Source organism: Centrocercus urophasianus, unplaced genomic scaffold, assembly GCF_019232065.1.
Source record: "Centrocercus urophasianus isolate 14NV4802_14NV808 unplaced genomic scaffold, USGS_Curo_1.0 seq_26, whole genome shotgun sequence".
Lineage (NCBI taxonomy): Eukaryota > Metazoa > Chordata > Aves > Galliformes > Phasianidae > Centrocercus > Centrocercus urophasianus.
The window spans coordinates 14,735,729-14,745,558 of record NW_024884822.1 but is presented as its reverse complement, the minus strand read 5'-3'; the positions used below and the strand labels follow the sequence as shown (position 1 = coordinate 14,745,558).

General features: G+C 50.9%; 1 long non-coding RNA gene across 1 annotated transcript; it reads right to left on the bottom strand.

The window, feature by feature from the left end:
* Positions 1–1,377: 1,377 nt before the first annotated feature.
* LOC122164515 lies at positions 1,378–4,353 on the bottom strand. Its single transcript, XR_006170235.1, has 2 exons — positions 2,919–4,353; positions 1,378–1,495 (listed from the first exon to the last, which is right to left on the bottom strand). It is a non-coding gene; the product is annotated as an uncharacterized LOC122164515 (long non-coding RNA).
* Between the last annotated feature and the right edge of the window lie 5,477 nt (positions 4,354–9,830).

The window sequence follows — 9,830 nt, the reverse complement described above, 5'->3', positions numbered from 1 at the left end:
AAAGCTCCCAGCTCCATCACTTCTCCCTGTTCTGCTACACGACCGAAGCTCACATCTTCCCCAGTGAGGGCACAAGGTCCTCATGGCCATGGAGTATCCAGGAGTGCACAGCATGAGACCACACCTCAGGGGATTGGTTTCTTCCACCCAGAGCTGATTTTTGCTTCATTTTCCTCACTTTCTCCTCCTGTCACACTTCTCTCTGCTCCTGCTTCTGACAGCAGCGCCTGCTCCTCCTCCTTTCCTCCCCTGTATGTTTCACTGATGTCTCCATGCCAGACGGTGCAGCCATTGCCTCTCCATGCTCCACTCATACCCCAGCACCTCCCTGGCTGCAGGACCAGCTCTGCAGCACCATGCAGCCATGCTGACTGCTCTCTGGGCATGCAGATATGGCGGGGTTAAAGACAAGAGAGCTTTGGGTTCATTTCAACTCTTTCTCTCATGTTCCGAACTCGCAGCTCCTGGGGCCAGGAAAAGAAATGATCAGCTGGAAGAGCAGATGTAAGAGCTCCAACTGCTCTTCAGGCTGCAGTAAGAGCAGGGGCTGTGCTATGCACGAATCCAGTGCTCCATCCAGGCAAAACAAAAGCTATCATGCAGCAAAGAAAAAATGAGCATCAGTTGGATGCACTCACCTAAAGTCATTTGCAAACAAGAGTTTGGAAAGTCAGGAATACCACGTTTTTGTCACCCAGCCAGCTGGATGTCAATCAAAATGAGTTTAATCAAACTAATTGCAGTTTATAGTGATGAATTTGTTTCTCGGTTTTGGTATTTCCTCCATCCTAGGACGAAAGCTGCATCAAAACATTGTTTGAAGGAACCGAACTGTTGAAAAATAATCCTGAGATGAAGAGATTCAGCACTTTTTTCCAAGGTTTTGACAAACTGAGGCCATCTCTCGCAGCAAAGCTGGCAAGAGAGGTAGGGATCCATCTCTTGTCTATCAGAGATCTGTGAAACACAGTCCATGGTTCATAATTGTGCCCTTATGGCTGCAGAAGGGGGATTCGCTTTTGCAATGGATTCGTTCAGCACATGGAAGAAGAAATCCTGGCATTATTCTCCTGGCTCTGCACTTCTGAGGTTCTAACCTCTAAAATGATGATTCATTGCCACACTTGGCTTATTTAAATCTTAAGGAAAACATTGTTTATAAAATGATTTCAGGGTGAAAAAACATGATGGTCAAACACTGCGTAATTTCGCTTTCTTTGCTAACTTTTCAGGGAGAATGTGACACAGAAAGAAAGAATGTGAAGAGATTCATAGAAAAACTGAGAACATTCATCCGAAAATTATCAAGAGGTGCAAAAGAGTAATTACAACTTCCCAGAATCACTGTAGGCTTAAACAAGCAGCAAAAAAACGTGCTTGTTTTAATTCTTTATGTTCAAATTGCAAAGGTTACCTCTTCCACCCAGCAGCAGTGTGCTGGCTCACGTTCAGAATGGAATCTCACAAAGCATCGACCACGAAAAGCCATTCGTACCTGTAGATGAAATTGCAAATGCTCGCTGGTGAAGCAAACAGAGCAGGGTATGGGGAAATATGGGCTAATCCCAAAGCCTTCTGGTTTCACGTGCAAAGCTGACATTGATACCAAAACACCCACAGTAAGGGTGGGTACAGATGGATGCTCAGACATCAGCCCTTGCTCCACCACGGCTGGGCCACGAGTCCAAGCAGTGCGCTGGGATGTGGGATGGGTGTTTTGCCTTTCTGTAAGACCAGGTCCCCCAGTTCCAGGAGGGGACAGCACAAATTCTAACCACAGGAGCCACGTGTTTTCAGGTTTAAGGCCAAGTTTCTGCTGGAAACATTTGCTGGTATCACATAACCTCAACAGAACTGGGTCCCACATGGCTGTTACTCTTGATAGCACTTTCAGAAGAGCAAGAACCCACTTACAGATCAACACACAACTGATGTTGCTAGAATAGTTAATTTTCTTCAGGGAATTGGTATTGGGAGAATCTCAACATTATAACAGGGGATTAATCAGTGTGATTATACCAGCAAAACTTTCTTAAGTTCAGAATTGGCTTTGCCACTGCTTTGAAGGCAGGTGAGGGTGAACTGCAAATTCATCTTCACGGAAAGTTCTGCCTTCCCTGCCCTGCAGGAGCACTGCTATGCATATTCATACACCCCCCACTGGCGAGCAGTAGGAGAACGCCGTGCTCGTGCTTTGCAGCCTGGTCACAGCCTTTCCCAAGCACTGAGAAACATGGCCCAGCGTTCTCCTTCACCTGCAGCTTTTGCAGATCAGGGGAGATTGGGCTATTGAAGATCAAATGAGCCAGGTATGGGCCTCTTTGAGACAGCACGTGTTTCCTGAAGCTGGTGGTGAGGATGGGAATGCTTTGATCATTCTGAGTTCGTTCATATAGTGACAATTAAATTATATTGCATTTTTTTTAGATATGTGTATTTTGGAGAAAATAAATATTTTGTATTTCTACCACTTTTCACAGAGGGAATAAATGCATCTCTGCCTTTCTTTTCCCCTCGTTTTATTTTCTCCCCCTCCCCCCATCACTCACACACACACAAATCCCCTCTGAGCCATTTCCACACTTGGGTAAATCTAACAAACATCCAACTTGAACTTCCCAGGGCACAATGTGAACCCATCACCTCTCGCCCTCATCACAATCAGAGCTCTCACTGCACCTTGTGTTGCCAGCATAGAGCAGGCACTGCTCATCCACACCCTCACACAGCCAGCCCTTATTTTATATTTTGTTATCCCTCACCCCACTGATGCTGTGCTAGGAGGAGGGGCTGCCAGCCCAAAGCCCAGCAATGCAGGGACATGCTTAGGGAACACATGTATTTGGTCCTAGCAAGCACGTGCCTACTGATGCCATCTCAACACAACAAGAGCTCAGCACACACATATAGATACTTACTGCCAAAATCCTGGGTCAGCTGTCACTGAGAGCACTGTGTGCACTTTGGGAGGGGTCAAAGGATGAAGAAAAGGCCTCAATGGTCTCCTGTTTTACCAAAAAAAAAAACCCAACACCATGAGAAGACAACCAGGAATAATCGAGCACTGAAGGAGAAGTGAGATGGCTGTGATAAAACTGCCTACAACAAAGAAATTCATCCACCCGCCACCAGTTAAATGGGCCCAGCAGGATGACTTCAGGATCACAAAAAAAAAAAAGGACTTTTCAATTTAAAAATAACTCTCAGCTTCACCCAGAAGCCAGGCTGCAGCCGTGCTGCCCCAATACACCTCCTCACCCACCTGCATCAGATGTAAATGATTCCAGCTGTGCTTTAAATACTGCTAAGATACCTCCAAACCAGTCACTTCTTCTAGCACTAAATAAATGCTATTTTACTTATTAGAAGTTGAATTACAGTAACTATTACATTTTAATAGACCCTGGTAACAATGTATTACTCATTTCCAGAGAGCAACTGTGTATTTCTTCACGTTGTTATTATTCCTGTGATTATTTCTCCTGTAAGCGAGGCAGCTGCCTATGAAATCAGGATTTTAAAAGCCCTGTTATTCTCTATGCATGGAGGTCTCCCTCAGCCCTTCCCAATGCACAGCCAGAGCTTGCAGAATACAGCTAACAAGGCGCAGCTCTGGTGTGTGCTTTCTCCCCACAAAACGTGGAGACAAATCCTTGCCAAGAGAAGCTGAGATGCAAAATCTTCCAAGCGAGGGCAATGGAGCAGTCAGAGCAGAAACCTGTGGGTGGTGGCTGGTTGTGGGCAGGCAGGAGCATCCCAGCACCAGGCTGGGCCCAGCTCTGACTCAGCAACACCTGGGCTGCGTTTTCTGCATGACACCAGACTGGGAATGTTGGTCTCACCTTCCAGGTGCATCCCTGCTTGTGTCTCTGACGCACTCAGCCATGGCTCTGACTGAAGATCATGGCTTGTGCCCAGGGCACCGTTCACTGACCGACATTAAAGCTGTGGCATGTACCCTGTGGGCACTGCGGTGCCCGTGATGTGTTTAGCAGTGCAATCCGGAGCCAGACATTCAGCAGAGCAGTGCCAGCTGCCGAGGAAGGCTGCACAGGGCGGCACTGCTCTCGTGGCTTGGACTGAAGGCGCCCAGCGCTTGCCTGTGGAGCTTCGCACCAGCCTGCTATGAACTTATTTTGAACGGGTGAGACACCCCCCTCCCCCTAGTGGCAACATGCTGAGAGAGCGTCCTGCAGAGGAGCAATTCAGAATTAACGGCTTGTTTTGCCTCATCAGAGTGCGGCTCACGACCCAGGGGTGGCCCTGCTCTGCTAAACCCGCCCGTTTATCACCGTGAAATAATAAATAACGGCAGAGATGCGCGAGACAAACGATCTGTGCGAGGTAATGAATACATACGGCACGCAGAGCGTGCGTGGATGATAACCATAAAAACCCGTTCCTCATCCGCGCATCCACGGGCGAAATCCTGCGGCGCGCGAGCCAAAGGGCGCAGCGTTTGGGGTTTTTCGTTGTTCTTTTTGTGAGGCATTGCTCCGGGGGCGGCGGCACTACGCCCCGGGGCCGCACACATCGCTCTCATTGCCCCGGTGCTTTTCCCTCCGCGTGGGTTTTCCCGGCTGGCGGAAGGCAGCCCCGCAGCCCCGCAGTCCGGCCGCTCCCGGCCCCTGACTCACGCCTGGGATTCCCCCGGCCGGGTCCCACCGCGTGTTATAGCGCCCCCCCGCGGCGGCGCGCTGTACCGCCGATTCCCGGAAGCGCTCGGAGCCGCTCCCGCGGGGAAGCGAAACTCGGAGGCGGGGGCGGCGCGGGGCGGCGGTGGGGCGGGAGGAGCGGAGCCACTCAGCGGCACGTCCGGGAGCCAAAGGGCGGGTTGTTTCTTCGCCAAAAAAAAAAAAAAAAAAAGTGATTAATAACATAATTAATAACATAATTAATAACATAACGGTAATAGAATACAATTAATAGAATAATAGTCTTGCCGGGGGATGCACGGAGGAAAGCTCCGCTGGATGCCTGCCGCCTGGGGTGTGACAGCTGGCGTCGCGCTGGGGCTGCGGGTGGCACCCACGCTTGCCCTGAGAGCCCCGAAGTGCAGCGTGCCAAAGGGTGACTTCTGCATTCCTGCCCCATCCGTCAGCGGTTCTGTGCTGAGAGAACAGCCACCAGCAGATCAGGGATGTCACGCACCCACGGGTGACTCAGGTGGCAAACAGGCACTGGGTTCTTTGCCCTCTGTGGACCCTGAGAGAGGTGGGGGTGACACCGTGCTGCCTGTGGCCACCATGCTGCTCCCGGACTTTGGCCAAAGAAGGGCAGTTTGCGCGTTGGTCTCCAGTGGTTACAGAGTAATTGCTGTTATAGATACAAATACACACATGGATGGGTAGATAGATGCAGAGAGCTGCTCCAAAATTAATGTTTCCTATTTTATTCTGTTGGCCCGCAATGACAGAGGAGAACATTGGTGGTACAGCAGTAGGGATTGAATCTTCCCACCCACTGACATTTGCTGACCAAAGAGTGGATGTGAGCACAGAGCACAGGGGTGCATTGCAGCAGTGGTGATAGTGAGGCACCTCTGCTGGGGCAGATCTGTATGAGCGCACTGTGCAGGTTCTTATTCATCACTGGTGAAAAAGCATAGCGAATGGTGGCGGCTATGCTGAAAAACAGTGTTTTGTAGCTGAGAATTTGCTCTGTCAAATAGTGTTATTGTGCTCTTTGTATCTGTTGTACTTTCCGTGGCAATAGACAGGAGGCATTACTTTCAGAGCAACCTACATCGTTATGTCTTTCTCAGAAGAAATCACACCTGCGCAACGCTGGAAGGTGAAGCTGTCTGAGCAGAGACCTGCGTGGGTCGGATGCTCCTTTCACAGTGCCCTGATCCCTGGAGATCCCTCCAGGCGCTGCCCAGGAGTGCCCCCATTTCCCTGTGGGGAGAAGCATGTGGATGAGCCCGGCTGCTGAGCCCCCCAGTAGAGCTCTGTGGGGTTCGGCAGGACACTGAGCTCAGCCTTTCCCTTCCTGGCACACAGCTGGAGCTGGGCTGGCTCAGCACAGTGGGGTGTAACCAGCAGGCCTGGGCTGAGCCCTGCTGTAGACTCCAGGACCTCCAGGGATGACTCTTTTCTGCACAACCCATGAAAAATGCACTGTTATCAAGTAAGGCTGCTGGTCACTCCTTTGGACTTCAACTGGACAGAAAAGTCTGCATCAAGTTAACAGCTAACAAGTAACTGACCATAAAAATAAGGAAGAATGCTCAGATGTCTGAACCTATGATGCTAGACATGTATTATTTTCAGTCTTCACTGTCGTTATTCCTCGAGGATCCCAGTGCAAACCCAATGCCCCTCAGCAGCCTGGCAGTCGTGCTGGGCTTCCACTCTGCAGGAGTTTCCTCCCCTGGAGTTGAGCACAGAGCACAGTCCCAACGCATCCCAACCTTCACTTCTCTGCCCCACAGCTTGCACTGTGCCAACTGGATGAGCCCTACAAGGCAACAGCAAGAGTTTCTTTTTTTTGGTAGCCTCTTTGCAATATGAGAGGACGGAGGTTTGGAAATAAAACGATCGCCATTCTTTCCTTCCCCAAGGCAGAGCAGAGGGTGAAATGCTTACAGGTCCTGCGGTGCATCTTCCACTTTGTGATGAGTCCTTCTGCAGAGCTGCAGGACGAGGTGTGGGGTGGGAACAGAGGGTGGCAGCCAGCAGCCCCCAACCTGGGCAGGGGGTGGCAGCCCCTATAGTACAGCTCCCATGTTCTGCTGCTACCAGCCCTGCTTGCATCAGTGCTCTACAGGGAAAGACCCCCAGGTGCCCTATGCCCACCCCTGGCAGGGAGGTCTGGGCTGCAACTCTGGCCCTCATTAGGCAAATGCACAGCTGTAGCACATGGGATCCACTCCACTGCAAACTGAGCTTTGCCCTGCAAACATTTTGTGGAAAAGCCATCTCCTGTGAGGTTCAGAGAAAAGCAGGGAGTGGGGAAATTCAGGAAGCATGGGTGAAATTCTCAGAATTTCCTTTTTTTCCCACAAACCTGAGCATAGAATCTCGTATTGGTTTGGTCTGAAAAATTGGCTGTGTCATCAGTAAGGAGAACTGCACTGATTTCTTGTCCTGAGATAGAGATTTTGGATTCCAGGAAGCTGCAGGCAGCCCATCCCAGGATGTATTTATTGCAGCCTGAGAATCAGAGAGCCTGTGAGCATTACCTCACTGGGCACAGCATCAACAATTTTCACATTTTGCCCTGCGTGTGCTCCAGCCAGACTTCCTTTTTGTAAGAGAGCCATTTATAAGAAATGGAAAGAGCTTGCAGCGAGCACTGTACTCCCAAGGTTGCAGGCACAGGAGAAGCTGCTTTTTTTGGTGTTTGCTTTTGTAGCCAGGGCTGAGCCTGCACCCTGCACCCGCTTGGTGTTAACCCCTCCCTGCCCAGTGCCACTCAGAGCCACACGCAGTCGGTTGGGTGCTCACTGCTGGGACTCTGGGCTTCCCAGGGGATGGGGTGGGCTCTGCAGCTATTCCATGTGCCCAGGTGATCCAGTGCAAAGCAGATTCCTTGTTTCGGAGTTTAATGGGGAAAGGGTGGAAGGGGAGCAGGGAAGAGAATGAGAAAGGACGTGGATGAGAGCAGTTTGCAGAGGGAGAGGGGAGGCAGGCAGTGAAGGGAAGGAGTGGGGAAGGGGAGGGGAGGTTTACAGGACAGCATGCAAGGGCACCAGGCATCATGGGGAGAGACTGGAACCTGGCACTGGTGGTGAGGAGGAACTACCATGTGTGGTGCTTGGCCTGGAGAGGCTGCTGAGTACTGGAGAGGGCGGGGGGTGACAGTGCATCTCTGGAAGGAAGCAGGTGGCACGGCGGGGAAGCAGATAAGGGCTGACTCTCACCATGCTCCTGCTTTTCCCCACCTTGAAGCCACACTGCATCCCGTCTGCTCTGTCCTGCAGTCGTGCTCTCCCAGCAGAGCTGTGATATCAAAGCATCCGTAGGGCTGGAACCCTTTCCTCACCCCCGATTCAATGCATGCAGCCCAGTGACAGCCAGCATGCTTTGTTTTACACAGCACCAGAATGAAATCATCTTGGTCTACCTTATATAGCAGCTTAACTGACCCGAGGGGCAAAGATGGGGAACAAAGTGCTACATCAACACCATTTGGCCAAATCCATGATCCTCTGCTTCTGTGTTCTCCCAGACGATCCCATGTAGATGGTGCTTTTTGGTGTCACATGGAGTATGGAGCTTCCCAGGAGCATCTGGTTACAGACAGAGCTGTGTCCATCTCAGGATAACACACAGCATTCCTGGAACACCGCCTGGGGATTTGGTTAGGTTTTAAATGAAAATGACATGGAAAAACTTCCTGCGGATCAAGGAAACTAACTGGGACTTGGGGTCGCCCTGCATTGGGTAGATGTGATGAAACACTTCTGGTGATCTTTTTCCTTATGTCTCAGTTTACTGTTAATACCGTCAGCGAATCGCGGGGCGATATGAGGAAGAGGGCAGTGGGGGTCGCAGGGCAGGGGTTGGGAGCAGCCTGCATCCAGATGGAGGCCAGGGGACCCCACACCACAGAGCTGGGAGCAGTGGCAGCTCCCTACAGGTGACAGCTGGGTGGAGCAAAACGCTTCCCTGGTGTTTGTTTGCTTCTTGAAGTGCATTATTCACTATCTGTGTTTTGTACGAGCACACCCTACCTCCACAAGCATGCCTTCCTGCAGCAGGCATGCAGGCACTGTGAGCAGCTGGTGTCCCTTGGCGTGGTGGCACAGAGTGGCTCTGTAAGCTCTGTGTGAGCCTGACACAGCTCCACTGCCAGAGGTGAGCTGTCAGTTCCTTGTTTCTGCTGAGAGATAAGAAAGCAGCAAACCAGCAGGCTGCATCCCAGCCTGGGGAGGGCACTCCCCCAGCACCAACTGGCTGTGCAGATAGGGCATAACCAGGATAGAAGGGTCAGTGGGCTTTCACCGGGAGCGATCTGTGTGGGTTTATACCTGCAGAAAGTGGTGGAGATGCAGAGTTAGCACCGCGTTTCTATGCTGGGTGTATTTATTTGATGCCTCGTCGATGCCAGTTGCTGCCAGCGATAAGCACTAAAAATAGCTGGAGTGGCACTGTGGTGCAGAAGTCACGGATCAATTTAGTTGCCACTCAAAATGAGGTCACTGAGGTATCTCTGACACATCTTCCATATATAATCGTTAGCACAGTGGCCCAAGAAGCTCAGGGTTATTCTGGTGTGAAGCCAGCTGAGGGCTGAGCAACAGACCAGGGGAGGCTTGAGCTGGAAAGAACCACGGCGTGACCTGCCTTGCCAATATTTACGTTGTGTAAGAGATGCTGTGACTTCTTTATTGTGAAGGCATTGGTGTTGGAACCTCACGTACCTTCTGCCATCTCTTTTTCAAGTTCCTTTCGCTACCTTCAAGCACTCCTGAGTGTAGGGTACTTTGTGCCCGCGGGTCAGCATGAGGCAGCTCAGAGCCCGTGAGCTGGAAATGGCCTTGTGCTGCCCTGCCTCGGCCGCGTGCCTCTCTGCCTCCTCCTGTGTTTGATTTACCTGATGCCTTCTATCTTTATTGACACTGAAACTCACCAGGAGCCCTGCCTCACCCTGCACAAAGGCAAAACCTGAAGGTACTACTGAGACAGCAAAAAAATGAGTGGGCAAAAAACATGGGGTACTTTCAGGGGTGAGAGTTCTGCACAAAATCCAAGTTTGGGCTTGATTTTTCTTTAATTTTCTTGTTGAAAACAAACAAACGGAACAGCAGTGAAGGTGGAGCGCAACAGTGTGACACTGTTTGTCCAGGCTGCCTCTTCCCACTGCACATGACTGCATCCTGGCCC